Source organism: Pelobates fuscus, chromosome 12 (genome assembly GCF_036172605.1).
Source record: "Pelobates fuscus isolate aPelFus1 chromosome 12, aPelFus1.pri, whole genome shotgun sequence".
Lineage (NCBI taxonomy): Eukaryota > Metazoa > Chordata > Amphibia > Anura > Pelobatidae > Pelobates > Pelobates fuscus.
Window position 1 is genome coordinate 105,874,618 of NC_086328.1, and position 17,583 is coordinate 105,892,200.

Genomic DNA, 17,583 nt, shown 5'->3' on the forward strand with positions numbered 1-17,583 from the left:
TTTAGAAACACCAAACGCTCTATTCTTTTCCCTGGAAATATTACATTACCAACAACCAGCAAATTCCCTGCAATCCATGCCACCAATCGCAGTTAGCGTGACCAACCTTTCATCACTCTCTCTCACCCAATCAGATTGTCTCACTTTGGTGCTATCTCGGCAGGAGACAGATAAGATTAAAGAGAGGAGAGGTCGAAGGCTGGTCACTGCTGGGTGTAACTATGATAGCTCAGCTGTTCTCTGTTTAAATAGGGCGCTTACCAGAGACCTCGCCTCGTCTGACACGCCTTTACACCACCCCTTTGATGTTCTGGCTGTCAGAGGGCTTGCAGTTGCCATGGGAGATTGCTCCTATCCTCACTCTCACAGGGCGGTCTTGCGGCCTGTTTTGAGCGTGCCCACCTCTTGCATCTTGTGTATTGACCTGGAGACGTGGCTTTCGGGGCAATAGCCCTCTTCCAGCCCTCCCATGTTTCTAAACTAAACTAATTTTGTCTGATAAAAAAAATAATTGCAGCAATAACATACCGAAAAGATAGTTCCACGCTGTCCCTGTTTAGAAAGACATGTTCATCGTTTTAGGCTCAGATTCCTTTCTCCCTCTTTTCTACAAAGTTTAACCACACACAAACATACACACACCCACACACGCACAGACGCACACACACACTTACTTCTATACATGTGCCCTTTTCTACATCTACTTGTGTCTAATCATTGCTGTTACTATGGAGTGTGATCTATTAATATACATTATGAATTCTGTGTAAAAAGAGGAAAACCCCATTAGGAACACGCCAACGCAGTACAAAACGAAGACTGAAAGACATGTAGAAAGATTCTTAACAGTGAAAACAATAAAATATTTTCTTTTCCGACTAACATACGGTAAGCAGCCTCAACATTAAAAATAAAGATTAAGACAGACGGTTAAAGGTACCAGGCATGTGATTTCTTCTTATTCAGATAGGACAACGTGAGTGAGATGTGTGGGGTGAAGAATTAGTACACAAAAATGCAAATGTTTTGGGTAAAGAGTGAGGAAGGTAAAATAACCATAACCAATAACAAGCTGGGGCCAGGATAATTGAGAACAGGAAAAGCGGTGGTTAAACAAATGACTGGGGCAGGTAACAGAGACTAGATTAGAGAAATCAAAAGATCAGAGTAACAGGGAAGTGGATAAACCAGAGACTAGCGAGTACAGCAACTGGTTGTGGTGCCAGGAGTCTTAGAATGGTTTGACGTCTTACTTGGGGTCAGGGCCGCCATCAAGGTGTGACAACCATGGCGATTGTTATGGGCCCGGCGGTCCTGGGAGCCCGGCCACCCAGGCCCACCATTCCCTATTTGCACATATATATAGATCGATTATTGCTATATATATGTGTTTTGGCAGCAGCAGAACTACCTGAGGGGGCTCATTGGTAACTGTGTTTTACTGTTTTAACTGTTTTGATCAGATTGTTACTGTTTGTTTTGGTACCTCTGTTGCAATGTGTATCTTTTCTAATTGATGCTGCATATCCTGGCTTTTCTATCTTTACATACAGACTGCAACTTTATCCGTGTTCATGTTGCGTCCGTTTTTATCTTGCACAGTCTGCCTGATATTTTATTATGTGCATGACCCATTTTCTGTCCTTTGCATTTATTTTTTAAAGTGTGTTGTTTAATTAGTGCCATACATTATTTATCTATACAGGGAGTGCAGAATTATTAGGCAAGTTGTATTTTTGAGGATTAATTTTATTATTGAACAACAACCATGTTCTCAATGAACCCAAAAAACGAATTAATATCAAAGCTGAATATTTCTGGAAGTAGTTTTTAGTTTGTTTTTAGTTATAGCTATTTTAGGGGGATATCTGTGTGTGCAGGTGACTATTACTGTGCATAATTATTAGGCAACTTAACAAAAAACAAATATATACCCATTTCAATTATTTATTTTTACCAGTGAAACCAATATAACATCTCAACATTCACAAATATACATTTCTGACATTCAAAAACATAACAAAAACAAATCAGTGACCAATATAGCCACCTTTCTTTGCAAGGACACTCAAAAGCCTGCCATCCATGGATTCTGTCAGTGTTTTGATCTGTTCACCATCAACATTGCGTGCAGCAGCAACCACAGCCTCCCAGACACTGTTCAGAGAGGTGTACTGTTTTCCCTCCTTGTAAATCTCACATTTGATGATGGACCACAGGTTCTCAATGGGGTTCAGATCAGGTGAACAAGGAGGCCATGTCATTAGATTTTCTTCTTTTATACCCTTTCTTGCCAGCCACGCTGTGGAGTACTTGGACGCGTGTGATGGAGCATTGTCCTGCATGAAAATCATGTTTTTCTTGAAGGATGCAGACTTCTTCCTGTACCACTGCTTGAAGAAGGTGTCTTCCAGAAACTGGGAGTTGAGCTTGACTCCATCCTCAACCCGAAAAGGCCCCACAAGCTCATCTTTGATGATACCAGCCCAAACCAGTACTCCACCTCCACCTTGCTGGCGTCTGAGTCGGACTGGAGCTCTCTGCCCTTTACCAATCCATCCATCTGGCCCATCAAGACTCACTCTCATTTCATCAGTCCATAAAACCTTAGAAAAATCAGTCTTGAGATATTTCTTGGCCCAGTCTTGACGTTTCAGCTTGTGTGTCTTGTTCAGTGGTGGTCGTCTTTCAGCCTTTCTTACCTTGGCAATGTCTCTGAGTATTGCACACCTTGTGCTTTCGGGCACTCCAGTGATGTTGCAGCTCTGAAACATGGCCAAACTGGTGGCAAGTGGCATCTTGGCAGCTGCACGCTTGACTTTTCTCAGTTCATGGGCAGTTATTTTGCGCCTTGGTTTCTCCACACGCTTCTTGCGACCCTGTTGACTATTTTGAATGAAACGCTTGATTGTTCGATGATCACGCTTCAGAAGCTTTGCAATTTTAAGAGTGCTGCATCCCTCTGCAAGATATCTCACTATTTTTGACTTTTCTGAGCCTGTCAAGTCCTTCTTTTGACCCATTTTGCCAAAGGAAAGGAGGTTGCCTAATAATTATGCACACCTGATATAGGGTGTTGATGTCATTAGACCACACCCCTTCTCATTACAGAGATGCACATCACCTAATATGCTTAATTGGTAGTAGGCTTTCGAGCCTATACAGCTTGGAGTAAGACAACATGCATAAAGAGGATGATGTGGTCAAAATACTCATTTGCCTAATAATTCTGCACGCAGTGTATTTATTGTGGGAGCGCTTACATTATCTTTGTTTTATGAGATAGTTGCTTTTATATGGTGTGAAGCTGCCCATAGAATTGGTTATTTTATCACTGTTTATCTGCTTTTTCACTCATATATTTTATTTATATTTTGGTTTTATGTGTATCTGTGTGTGTGTGTGTATCTAGGTGTCAATGTGCATGTGAGTGTGTGTGCGTGTGTGTGTGAGACTATATGTCCGTGTATGTAACTGTGTGTCTGTGTATTTGCATGAGATACAGTGAGAAGCAGGAACACTTAGCTCCCTCGCTGGCCATCTCCCCGTCCGGGTACGTTTTAGCAGAGTAGGCACCTGAAATGTGTGGAAAGCAGGTGTCTACTCTGCTATAACACTGAGCATGTACTTGCGGCTCGCCGGGCCGCAAAGATGAGTTTGACATGCTTGCACTACATAGAGCTGTAGTGGTTATTGTGCATGGATCCTTTAAATAATTTACCAGTGCCCCTCCCGAGATTAGGTTCTAGACCCGCCCCTGGTAGAAGGTGGACAGGGATTTTGCATAAGGGGGTTGAGTAGGGGGTTCGTGAAAGGGGGGTGCAGGGGTTTTGTGGAATGGGGGCAGGACATGCATTTTGTAGAACAGTGGCAGGAGAGGGATTTTGTAGAATGGGGGGCAGGAAAAGGGTTTGTAGAAGGGAACAGAACATGGGTTTTTCAACTTTATATATATATCATTATAAATATATATTCATATCAAAACACTTTACCGCTCACACACACTGCACCACTCACACTCACACACACACGCACACTGCATCCCTGACACACACACACACACACACTACTGCCCCTATATCCTACTAGAGTCACTATCCCGGCAGACTCCAGGTAAGTTGTCAAAAGGTTCTAAAATGGTTTGATTACTTATTCTGGGAGGGCACCAGGGCACTGCTGGCACCATAACCACTACATCAAGCACGTAAAACTCAAAGTCTAGCACAGGCCACATAAACGAGGTTTAAGTTTATGAGGGCCGCAAAAAAAAACCCAAAAACTAAAATTTTCATAGAAACGTAGGTTTATTTTGAAAAGTACAGTATAAAAGAAAACCTCAGCATCCCCCTCTACTAAGCCACAGCACCCCCCTCTACTAAACCCAGTCCCCCCAATCTACTACTAAATCCCAGTCCCCCATATACTAAATACCAGTACCCCCTCTAGCCAACAAGCAGACTCCACTCACATTGCCGCTGCCAGTATGCGACTCTGGAGTCCGGCCTTTCGTATACTCCAAATGGTGCTGTCTGCACCCTGTGCCAAATCTGATCCTCCCGCTACTTCTTGAAACCCTGTGAAGGTGGAGCACGTCGATGTCACGTCGGAATGTGATGTGGCGTTGCATGCTTCTATGCACCTCCAGGTACTACACTGTCCAGTCGCAGCCAATGCAACACTGATCAACACACACACACTGACAGACACACACAGACAGACAGACACAAACACACACACGCACTCATTGACAGACTCACAGACAGACACACTCACTGACAGACACACACACAGACAGACACACTGACACACACACACTCACTCACTGACAGACACACTCACTGACAGACACACACACCCTCACAGACAGACACTCACAGACAGACAGACACAAACAGACACACACTCACTGACAGACACGCACACACTCACAGACAGACACTCACAGACAGACAGACACAAACAGACAGACACACACTCACTGACAGACACGCACACACACACACAGACACACAGACACACAAACACTCACTGACAGACACACACTGACACATACACAGACACTGACAGACACACACAGACAGACAGACAGACACAGACACACACACTCACTGACAGACACAGACACTCACTGACACACACACAGACTTTCTTACTGACAGGCACACACACACATTTACACATTCTTGCACACACATTTTCTTTATTGCTCCCTACCTTTTGGAGCTGATGTGGGGGCTCTCCCTGGGGTCCAGTGGGGATCTTCTATCTGGTCCCTCGTGCAGTTTAGTGATGCCGGAATATGATGTCATATTCCGGCACCCGGCTTCACTAGAGACGGTACACGCGTGGGAGCAGTGAGAAGCAGGAACACTGAGCTCCCTCGCTGGCCATCTCCCCGTCCGGGTACGTTTTAGCAGAGTAGGCACCTGAAATGTGTGGAAAGCAGGTGTCTACTCTGCTATAACACTGAGCATGTACTTGCGGCTCGCCGGGCCGCAAAGATGAGTTTGACATGCTTGCACTACATAGAGCTGTAGTGGTTATTGTGCATGGATCCTTTAAATAATTTACCAGTGCCCCTCCCGAGATTAGGTTCTAGACCCGCCCCTGGTAGAAGGTGGACAGGGATTTTGCATAAGGGGGTTGAGTAGGGGGTTCGTGAAAGGGGGGTGCAGGGGTTTTGTGGAATGGGGGCAGGACATGCATTTTGTAGAACAGTGGCAGGAGAGGGATTTTGTAGAATGGGGGGCAGGAAAAGGGTTTGTAGAAGGGAACAGAACATGGGTTTTTCAACTTTATATATATATCATTATAAATATATATTCATATCAAAATACACGTAAAATTATATTGATTAAATATATATATATATATAATTTTCATTATATATATATTTATATATAATATAAAATAAATACATCTGTAAATACATTAAAAAAATAATAATAAATAAATAAATATATATATATATGTTTAAATTCGTTCTAAATGTATTTTAAAATTAATATATATATATTGATATCAAAATACATGTAGAATGAAATAATATATATATATATATATATATATATCTATATACATAAGTATATACGTATATATCATTATATATATATACCTATATTTAAATGAAAATTATTTTAAAAAATGATATACATATATATATATATATATATATATATATATACATATATTTATATACACACATATATAATAATTCTACGTATATATTTATGTAATCATTTTACATAATTGGGTAATTTTATTAATTACAATTAGCAGGACAAGCCTGACAACCCAGGCCAAAAGTCCAGGGGATTTAATTTGCTAGCACTATATTTAACCCTGTAACTTTCCAAGACACCATAAAACCTGTACATGGGGGGAAATGTTTTACTCGGAAGACTTCGCTGAACACAAATATTAGTGTTTCAAAACAGTAACATGTATTACACACCCAAATGGCACTTACCTTTTTCACACATTTTTCAATATAATTGTTGTGATACGTTTTATGTTTTTGAAACACTAATATTTGTGTTCAGCGAAGTCTCCCGAAGATAACAGTACCCCTCATGTACAGGTTTTATGGTGTTTTCAAAAGGTAGAGAGTCAAATATAAGGCTTGCATTTCAGTTTTTTCACTTGGAAATTCGCCAGATTGGTTACGTTGCCTTTGAGACCGTACAGTAGCCCGGGAATGAGAATTACCCCCATAATGGCAATTCATGTGCAAAAGTAGACAACCCAAGGTATTGCAAATGGGGTATGTCCAGTCTTTTTTAGTAGCCACTTAGTCACAAACACTGGCCAAAATTGACGTTCAAATTAGTTTTTTGCATTTTCAAATATTAACACCAACTTTGGCCAGTGTTTGTGACCAAGTGGCTACTAAAAAAGACTGGGCATACCCCATTTGCAATACCTTGGGTTGTCTAATTTTGCAAATGATATGCCATCATGGGGGTAATTTTCATTCCTGGTCTACCATATGGTCTCAAAGGCAACGTAACCAATCTGGCAAATTTCAATGTGAAAAAATGAAAAATTTAACATGCTATATTTGACCCTGTAACTTCCCAAAACACCATAAAACCTGTACATAGGGAATACTGTTTTACACGTGAGACATCGCTGAATACAAATATGTGTATTTAATTGCAGTAAAATCAAACAGTATTATGACATTCACAGTTAGAATGTCACGTAAAACTAAACATTTAAAAAAATATATATATTTTCTCCCATTTTTTTATATTTTATTCATATTAAATTATGTTTTATACCTAAATATTTGATGATAAAAGAAAACCCTGTTTCCCCTTAATAAAATGATATATAATAAGTGTTGGTACACATAATATGAAAGAGGTGAATTACGCCTGAACAGACATAAAGCGCAAGTTTTTGTTTATGTTTTGTTTTGATCACAACGTGTACATTTGGCTCAGTCCTTAAGGGGTTAAAAAAATATTGCAGGTGTTTTTTACATTTTAAAGTGGGAAAGGGGGGAGTGCCAAACACAGTATCCGTCCCAGGTGCCAAATGCTCTAGGTACGCCTCTGTACAAGTGTAAGATTGTTGGGATGTTTTAACCCAAATTTTAGTTTTACATGACCCTAGTACCTACAGATACAACCACAGATCATAAATTACTCAGAAACCATCATTTAATCCCATAAAGGCCAATAAGTATGGGGTCACAGTAGTCCAATAAAGAGGGGGTCACAGTAATCAAACCTGGTAAAGATAAGGGTTTAATTATGTTAGTTTATGCTGCTGTGGGGGATGAACGGATGGACTGGATGTATATTAAACAGCAGGTGGGTGCGATGAGTGATTTGAGTTAATGAACGGGAGGGAATGATCAAAAAGGGGCACCTGTAAGTGAGGGGGAGATAGCGAGATTCAGGAAGGAAGCGGCGTGGGTTGAAATGAAGGAAGCTATTGTTATCATTGTGATTATGATAATAAAATTCCATAGATTAAGCTGCACAATTTAATATCTGCCTGATCCACAGCACTGACTCACATTGTCCCCATAAACAGATTTTGAGCAATATTACACAGAAACAGCAGCGCCATTCTCTGTTGGCTGTAACAGCATCGTGCAGCTGACAGTGTGCGTCATTGCAATCTCAAGGCGGCCTATGCAATACACGGAAATACGTTATTACTTAATAGCTTCTTTAAATACAGGAGAATGCGCTGTTACTTCAATATAGCATTCACTTCTCATAAAGCTAGCTGAGATTAATTAGCACCCCCCCACCCCCACCCCTCGCACACACCCCTCCTAGGAGAAGTGATAACAGCAGAAGAGAATGGGGCAACAGGGAGAACTTGGTATCGGTGCTGAAGTGGAGATTTAACTTTATTTTATGTTTTAGGGGGAGGGGGAAGACCAGCACAGCAAGAGTGGCTATAACTAAAAACACTGTTTTTTGGATGGAGTAACCCTTTAATAGATGGTAGAACCCAGATAGACTGGTGCACAGATATAACATCCTCTAACTATAACGCCAGCAGTGGGCTTCGGCCTCGAGCTTGTCAAGCTCAAAATACTCTGCAAACACGACATAACAAGTTCCAATCTGCTGTGGAATCTTATCCTTTACGATACAATGTAAAAACCTCATCAGCATCCATTTGGGTGCTTTCCTTACTAAAACCCCACGAATGAAATCCCTGCTTGAAAACAGGTCTACTCAATAAAGAATGAACATTTTAAAATGTTATTCTGCTTGTTTTTGTTTTTTTTTGGGGGGGTCACTTTTAATATGGTGTATCTCTTCAAACAAGGGTCACAGGTTACCCGTCAGTTCAGTCTCTAAGCGTTTCAAGGTTGGTAAAAGATAAAGCATTGAGTTGGGAAACAGTAATACAGATATCTTTTAAACAGCCGCCAATCCTGTTAACACACAAGAGCCCCCATGGAGCACTGGTGGGCAATGCAATTCTTTGGCATAAAAGGAGTTAATTGAATGTGTGTCCGCTAGGAGACATTGCATTAATTCTAAATTATTTTCATTCATTCCCATCCAGCAATGAATGCTTCCCCCACACTCCGTCCCAGGACTTGCCGAGTGCAGATGTTGCTCTGCGTTTCCCACGCTCATTGCTGTACTGTACAAAGACACTGATATGTTTTGCTGCATTTTATTATTGTAAACTCTGCCTAAATTAGCAAGACAATAAGTGATCCCTTGTGTGTTCGGCCCCTGAAGACCTCTCTAGATCAGGGAGAAAAGGCCATCTCTTCTGTCATCCAAAACGTAAAACCACACAGTCTTCAAGAAAAAAGGCAGGTTTTCCCATAAATGGGGAAGTATTTAAATCCCTGTAGTAAGGTTACAAAATGTGAACAATTAAGCCTGCCAGACTCCTGCAAAAGACGAAGAGTGGCGCGTTTTTTCCGAGCGAATAAATCGGCATAAATATCAGCATCTAGTTGCTAGCAAACACCGTTCCATTTGACTTGAAAAACTAATATTCTAGCGATTTCCCAGTGGACAGCTGATCAGGGTAAATTCACAGACTGCGTTGGGAGCAGGAAGGAATCTGTTTAGTTTTGGGGGTTGATTTGTCTAAGAGTAAACTGTAAACTTTTCAGCTAAAATAATCAAACTGGGGAAAATCCCACACAATGTCGAACTGCCTTATTTTTTTCAACTAGTGTTTACAGTCTTAAAGGGACACTGTAGGAACCTAGACCACTTCTGCTCATTGAAGTGGTCTGGGTGCTGTGTTCCTTTTGTACTTCGTGCCAGAGAAACTGTAATGTTTACATTGCAGCTCTAAGTCTGCCCACAGTGGCTGTCTACCAGATAGCCACTAGAGGGTTTCCGGAATCCAGTATTAGATTTTTTTCCCCATGGGAAAGCATTGATTACTGCTTTCCTATGGGGAAATCCTAATGCAAACGCAGTCATTGCCACGCATGCGCATTAGGTTTCATCCGCCGACATCGGGCAATGAGCATGGCCGGAGCCTGACCCTGCACCGAGGGGCATCGCTACTGAATTCAGGTAAGTGACTAAAAGGGTTTTAACAACCCCATCAGCGTCGAGGAGGGGGGCACTGTAGGAACCTAAAGTGCCAGGAAAATGGCTTTGTTTTTCTGGCATTATATGATCCCTTTAAATGTACAACTTGGCTATATCCTCTCCGTCTGTTGAATAGACTACTAAGTAAATAGAGACTTAACGAAAAACAGAAACTCTCTCTCTTCAGGTATAGTGGGTGAAACAATATAGTGCCTAAACAGAAAGCAGCTCAACACATAAAGTGGAATACCCTTATTTCCACGATCAATCTTAAAGGACCACTCTAGGCACCCAGACCACTTCAGCTTAATGAAGTGGTCTGGGTGCCAGGTCCAGCTAGGGTTAACTAATTGTTTTATAAACATAGCAGTTTCAGAGAAACTGCTATGTTTATCAATTAGTTAAGCCTTCCCCTATTTCCTCTAGTGGCTGTCTCACTGACAGCCGCTAGAGGCGCTTGCGTGATTCTCACTGTGAAAATCACAGTGAGAGCACGCAAGCGTCCATAGGAAAGCATTATGAATGCTTTCCTATGTGACCGGCTGAATGCGCGCGCAGCTCTTGCCGCGCGTGCGCATTCAGCCGACGGGGAGGAACGGAGGCGGAGAGGAGGAGGAGAGCTCCCCGCCCAGCGCTGGAAAAAGGTAAGTTTTACCCCTTTTCCCCTTTCCAGAGCCGGGCGGGAGGGGGTCCCTGAGGGTGGGGGCACCCTCAGGGCACTCTAGTGCCAGGAAAACGAGTATGCTTTCCTGGCACTAGAGTGGTCCTTTAAGTACTCAAAGAATATATGGTATAAAATATATACCAATTTGTGGAGTGCTATATAAAATAATGGAGAGGTTCACTTACTCCATCAACTGAGTGTAACAACACACTTAGGAATATACATTTGAAGGTACATGTAAAATAGAAGAAAAAAACATAGAGATATATAGTGCAAATGGTCTTGGACAGTGATTGGTGGTAAAGTGAATAACTATAACCGCTCACATGGTCTCTGGAGCCTATGTAGTATTGGCTCCGTAAGATAAACCTTTTTGCTCTTTGGGTAGTAACACACCACTATCTCAGTGATTTTCCTCCAAAGATAGAGAAACGAGAAGAAAACAACCAGATGTGTAGTACTGTGCAAAATTGCAGTTGGTATACTTATGGTAAGTATTACGCTCACCTTTTTAAGAGCCTTCAGTTCCTGACTCTAAGGATAATCAGCAGTGTGCTACTTTCTTGTGATGGCACTCCCCAATAAAGGTTCCTAGAGGTTCCAAGGACTTGGTTTGGAATAACTGGTAAATGTATTGGTTACAAATAAAAACATAATATTCTAGGTATATAAAATATAAAATGAAATAAGGAATCCAATTAAAAGTCCAAATTGAAAGTCCAAATCAGCCATAGCGCGTTTCACTCGTCTATGAGCTTCCTCAGTCAGCTGTGATGTAGCCTCAGGAATCCTTGTTTTGTAAATGTTCAGTAAGTTTTGTGAGTTCAGATTATATGGTATTTCTTTTGGTGACCTAACTGCACTTGTGGTTGGAGAGCCCCTACTGAGTAATTGAATATGCCACCTTAAACCTGGTCCGTGGTTGGTGGAAGTGACGTCGCAGGCACTGCTGCTCGCCAATTCCGCCCTCCACCCCCGGAAGGAAGCGTAGTGTCCAAGGTAATTTCTCTCAGATTAAAGGATCACTATAGGGTCAGGAACACAAACATGTATTCCTGACCCTATAGTGTTAAAAACACCATCTAGCCCCACTGGGACCCTCATATCTCCATAAATATAGCAACATCTTACTGTATTCAAGCCTAAAGCTGTAACTCTGCATGCTGTTTCCCTCAGAAAAACAGGCAGTCTGCTGACATCATCAGAAGTGGTAGCCTGATCCAATCACAATGCTTCCCCATAGGTTTGGCTGAGACTGACAAGGAGGCAGATCAGGGGCAGAGCCAGCATGAATCAAACACAGCCCTGGCCAATCAGCATTTCCTCATAGAGATTAATTGAATCAATGCACCTCTATGAGGAAAGTTCAGTGTCTGCATGTAGAGGGTGGAGACACTGAATGTTTGGATGCATTTTAGGCAGCCATGACCCAGGAAGGATCTCTAACAGCCATGAGTGGGCAGTGAAGTTATCACTAGGCTGTAATATAAACACTGCATTTTCTCTGAAATAAATAAGTGTTTACAGCAAATAGCCTGAAGGTAATGATTCTACTCCCCAGAACAAATTCAATAAGCTGTAGTTGTTCTGGTGACTATAGTGTCCCTTTAATTTTATTGGAGGTCAGGGGTGTCGGTCATAAGCCCATCGCATCCCCCACACGGCTGGCGGAAGTGACGCGGCGTATGAAACCGCACGTCAGCCCTGCCAGTACCTTATTACTTCCTGCTAGTGCTTGGGAACAGGTCTGGTGTCAGCTGGGGGGTGGCTGTAGTGACGTCACAACATGTAGTAGTAGTGGCCGTAGTCACGTCACACAACCATTTTGGAAGTGGGCAATAGGAGGGGAAAGAGTATACTGAGTATAGTGATGTCACTAAGGCCAACCCCCGGCTGACACCAAGACCTGTTTAACATAGTTAAAAAAAAAAAAAAACACTATTTAGTAAATATCCCCCAGTGAGAACGTGCATGCACTTAATTATGCATTTTTTTCCTTGGCTGTTTATCTAATAACTGTTTGCTAAAGCTGTCAGCTTCTAGATCTGATTTTATTAATTTGATTTAAAACGTTTTCTGCGTTAATCATCGAACTGGGGATTGTGGAGAAATGACAAGAGAAATGGAACGTGAATCCAAAATAATCAAACTGGAAACATTCTCTGATTCAGTTAATTTTAAATCTCAGCTATTTTTATAATTTGCCACGGTGTACACGCCAGAACCACGGCAGCTTAATGTAGTGCTTCTAGTGCATGCCTCCTAACATTCCTGATTTCAGCAGGATAATCCCAATTTCAGAGTACTTTTTCTGCTTTCGTGTTTTGTGTTATGTATCTGGGAACATTAGGGAACTGTTCTCGGGCATCACAGCGTGAGCACTTCTTTAGATATTACTAACTGTAACCTAACCTGCACAGTGCACCTAACATGTGTGGGAGCCTGGAGTGTCCCTTTAATAATAACCCACCCAGTATAACTATCTGTAACCTAACCTGCACAGTGCATCTAACGTGTGTGGGAGTCTGGAGTGTCCCTTTAATATTGATATAAATACACCCGGTATAACTAGTTGTAACCTAACCTACACAATGACCTAACGTGTGTGGGAGCCTGGAGTGTCCCTTTAATAATAATATGGATCAACAGCAAAAAACATATGTGAGGAAGGCTGAACTTGATGGACGCAAGTTTCTTTTCAGCTATGTAACTATGTAACTATGTAACCCACCCAGTATAACTATCTGTAACCTAACCTACACAGTGTATCTAACGTGTGTGGGAGCCTGGAGTGTCCCTTTAATAATATTAACCCACCCAGTATAACTGTAGCCTAACCTACACAGTGCACCTAACATGTGTGGGAGCCTGAGTGCCCCTTTAATCTGTGCCTGGAATGTCCTTTAAAACATTGGAAGAGGTTTAATTTTCCAATTAGTTTGTGGTAGAGATGTTTAAATTGCAGACATATTAAAGAGAACGGTACACTTCCAAAAATGGTGAGTGAGCGCGGCAGTTGGTTCCTGACACATTGTCATGAATACTTTTGTTTGACATATGTTTTCAATTCACAGTTTGTATTATCAGCAGAGCCCTTGGACGCTTTCTATTCACTAGACAGTGTCTTAAAGGAACCTTACGTAATCGCTGTTAAAGGATCTTCTTCATCCACAAAACATTTGGCTGACAAGATCAGCTTCCAAGGTTATTTACTGAAATGGGAATTGTGGAATTCAAACAGAAATCACAGCGAATTTTAAATAGAAGGCCGATACGACCGAACTGAAAAAAATAATCATAGTCCACTGTACTCCTAGTTTGGCTTCATTGCTCTTAAATGTGAAATTCCCTTCGTATTTCGGACAAGTCCCATGCTAGTGAATAACCCTACTAATTTCTAAATTTAAATCAGCAACAAATGTATTGATTAAAAGATATATTAACCTGAAGATCCCCTTTAACTCCTTTCAAGATGGCCACCAGGCAGCGCATACACCTTGAGTGGCCAGGACTATGTTCATACATTCGCTAGATGTCTAGCTGGTGTCATGTAGTGGTATAATTGAAAGAGATTTAATATGAAATCGAGGGCTATATATAGCTGCCCATATGTGCCTTGTTATCATTTATATAGTGACGGATAGTGCATATAAAGTGCTGACTGGATGAAGATCAATTAATTCATCATCAAATGTATCACAATGGAATAGATTTAATTATTAAAGTGATTTTCCTATTGAAGGATGCTACAAATGGCAGGCCAGCACTATTCATGCACTGTCCAACAGCATGAACAAATCTCCAGAAACATATGGTGGATACAATACGTCTGGTTGGTAAGGAGGTGCTTTACTTTTGTTTTAGTTTTTTAGCCTTATATTGGTCATAATTCTCTCCATAAGTTAAATTGTGTTAAATGAATGTGTTTGACCGGGATAGTTGTGGCCTAGGTGGTTGGGGTTTGGGGCAATTTTTTACCAAGATCTCTCTGAAAATCACTGGTTCATAGTGCATAGCGGCAGGGCCTGTTAATAATAGACGCTCGATGAGCTAAATTTCTCAGTTTTCCTTGGAAAATGTCCGCAGAGATCACATAGTGCAGCTCTGAAAACTGCGTTGGGGGATATTTTTAATTATTTCTAACAATGAAAGTAGATTAAAAGGAGCCTGTAGCCCCATAATGAATATTAAATATTGACGCCTATTGCCAAAGACATCTTCGATTTCCATAAATAGCTCAGAGCTGCTAAATATACATAGAGATTGGTGCCAGGAGGGCTATCTAAAACCTTATATTGCATGGGGGGATCCTGGACCCTCGTATCCAAAGGGAAGCCTCTGGTACTTGTTCCACCTCTGCCTCTAACTATCCTTAGGGACTGGGTTTTGGAGGAGGCAGAACAGGGATGCAGCATGTTACTGTGCCCCATGTCACTCACTTCTGCTACAACTTGAATACATTGGCTACACTACAAAAAAAATATTTGGACTTTCAAATTCACCATTTCAAGACACTGCTTTACATGAATGAAATGAAGGGCTTATACACTACTAAAGAGTGAATTGAAAAGTTACCAAATTGCAAATGTCAAGCTGAGATTATAGCTGTACTTGGAGACATTAATAGGAGCTTAGTATCTTATTGAAATACTATCCCTAGGTATCAAACATCATCTATTACAAACAAAACAACCTATATAATATGAAACAAAATGTATTAAATAAACTACAATAATATCACACAGAAAAAACCCAGAGAAAACGAGATAGCCTACCAGAGCAAAATACATATCGCCAGACCCCAACATGTCCCCCCTTTCTCAAGAGATAAGCACCGTTTATATAACATTTCCCACGTATGCCTTCACTTTCAATATTGTACCTTTTGCTGGTTTTGTTTTGCATTGCATTGAAAAATATGTGCATTCTGTGGCTATTCCGGGAATCTGCATTTTCAAAACACCAGCAGACTACTTAAAATATGTGAACACGGCATTTGCCCAATTTTATTTGTATTTTATTCCATACTTCCTGCATGTACAAAGATTGTATTTATGCTTCTAAACACATTTTCTAAACCTGTATGAAGTGGTGCACGACATATATTACCATAAAATATCCCTAACAATATTTATAATAAGTATGGTCACATAGATGTAAAATGAGAATTCTGCAGGTTTAGGTACTGATAATTTTTTTAGGTTTTCCTGAACAGCAATCCTCACATAAAATAACTAAAATGCTAGTATTTTGAACTAAAAGTGATACTCATTTATTAATCTGGTTGGAACCTCAAATCCAGATCACCCTGCAATTCTACTCTAGCGATCTTTCTGTGACAGACCTGCAATGAACGAGTTAACACTGAGGCAGTGTGAGTGAAAGGTTAATTCTGTAAGTTTACAATGTTGTTGTAATTCTGTCGGCTGTTTGTGTCTGTCTCTTGCCAGCTCCTGTTTATTGCAGTTTAACAAACAAGACTCTGTTCATTCTGCCAGTCCACTGAATATAGGGCCCACACTGGGAACCAATGTCCTATCTCTCATCTGATCACCATCAGATTAATAAATAGTTGTATAATCAACAGGAGATTATCCACTGATAATGTAATCACCACAACATTACTCTCATGTTGTGTAATTTCTGTAAAATTGTTCACTAATCAGGTAATAACTATGAGACTGTTCACTAATCATATAATCACTTTGAGACTATTCATGAACTATTTAATCACCATGATATCTTTAACCCCTTAAGGACACATGACATGTGTGACATGGCATGATTCCCTTTTATTCCAGAAGTTTGGTCGTTAAGGTGTTAAAAGGACACTCTGGACCGATAAAGAAGTGTATTTTCCTGCACGTTTATCAGTTGACCCTGTTACACCCCCTGGCTGTCAATCAGATAACTGGTCTTGTTACTTCCTGGTTTGTTTAGCTCTGTCGAACTAAACTTGAGAGGCAGCAAGAGGTAGCAATTGCCCAGAGCATCTCCCTTGCAAAGACTTCTCATTGAGCTGCATTGGGAAGTCTGTAATTGGACAGCCACAGAAAGTCTGGGCGGGGTTAGAAGGGGAGGGCTTACAAAGACTGCAGACAAGAGATCCACAGCTTCTACAAGCTGTTTTAGATATAACCCAAAGAAGAAAATGCATCATTAAATTCATGTATGCTTGCCTTGTTAATTTATCGACTAAACATTGCTTTTTATTTATTTATTTGGGCAGTGGAGTGTCTTTTTAGCATTTTCTACCTCCATAATAATTAAAATGTAGTTCTAATTGCTGTATAATTATATGAAAGATCTGCACATTATTATTTACAGAGTTCATTTAGTCAGTATTTTCCACTTCTAATAAACATGTTGCTGTGAATTAATTTCTCTGCAATTTGAGCTATTTTTCTATTAAATGTTACTTAACTGTTGATTTATGAGGTGATGCTGGATTTTTAATTTATCTGAAATAATAAATGTGTTTCTGCAAAGCAAAATGCCTGTGTGGACCAGTGGATTAACAGTGCAGGACCCCAATTCACATCTGCTCTAACAGAGCTGATCACCCACCTGGCCACATCTACCCTCTCCTAGTCCCTACAGTGGTGAGCGCTCCATCTCCAGGCCGTAAAACTGTGTAAGAAACATGGGACAGCCACAACATGCTCAGTGGGACCAGGCGCCAATTGCGTGTTACTCCGAGTCGGTCTGGTCCAATGCAGATTGCCACCTAGGAGAGCATCTTTTATATATTTTATTATTTGGGCATCCTGGCATCTGGGGATTTAATAAAGCAGTACCTAAATAAATTATCTCCCAGACCCAGAGGTGCCACTGTTCTCGTTTGTGACGCCCTGTTGCTATTACCCCTAAAAATAC

The 17,583-nt window shown here is 40.9% G+C and overlaps 1 protein-coding gene across 1 annotated transcript in view; it reads right to left on the reverse strand.

Annotated features, from left to right (window-relative positions):
* Positions 1-17,583, reverse strand: part of IRAG1 (inositol 1,4,5-triphosphate receptor associated 1) — a 95,980-nt gene that overhangs the window by 61,524 nt on the left and 16,873 nt on the right. The gene's annotated exons all lie outside the window — the stretch shown is intronic.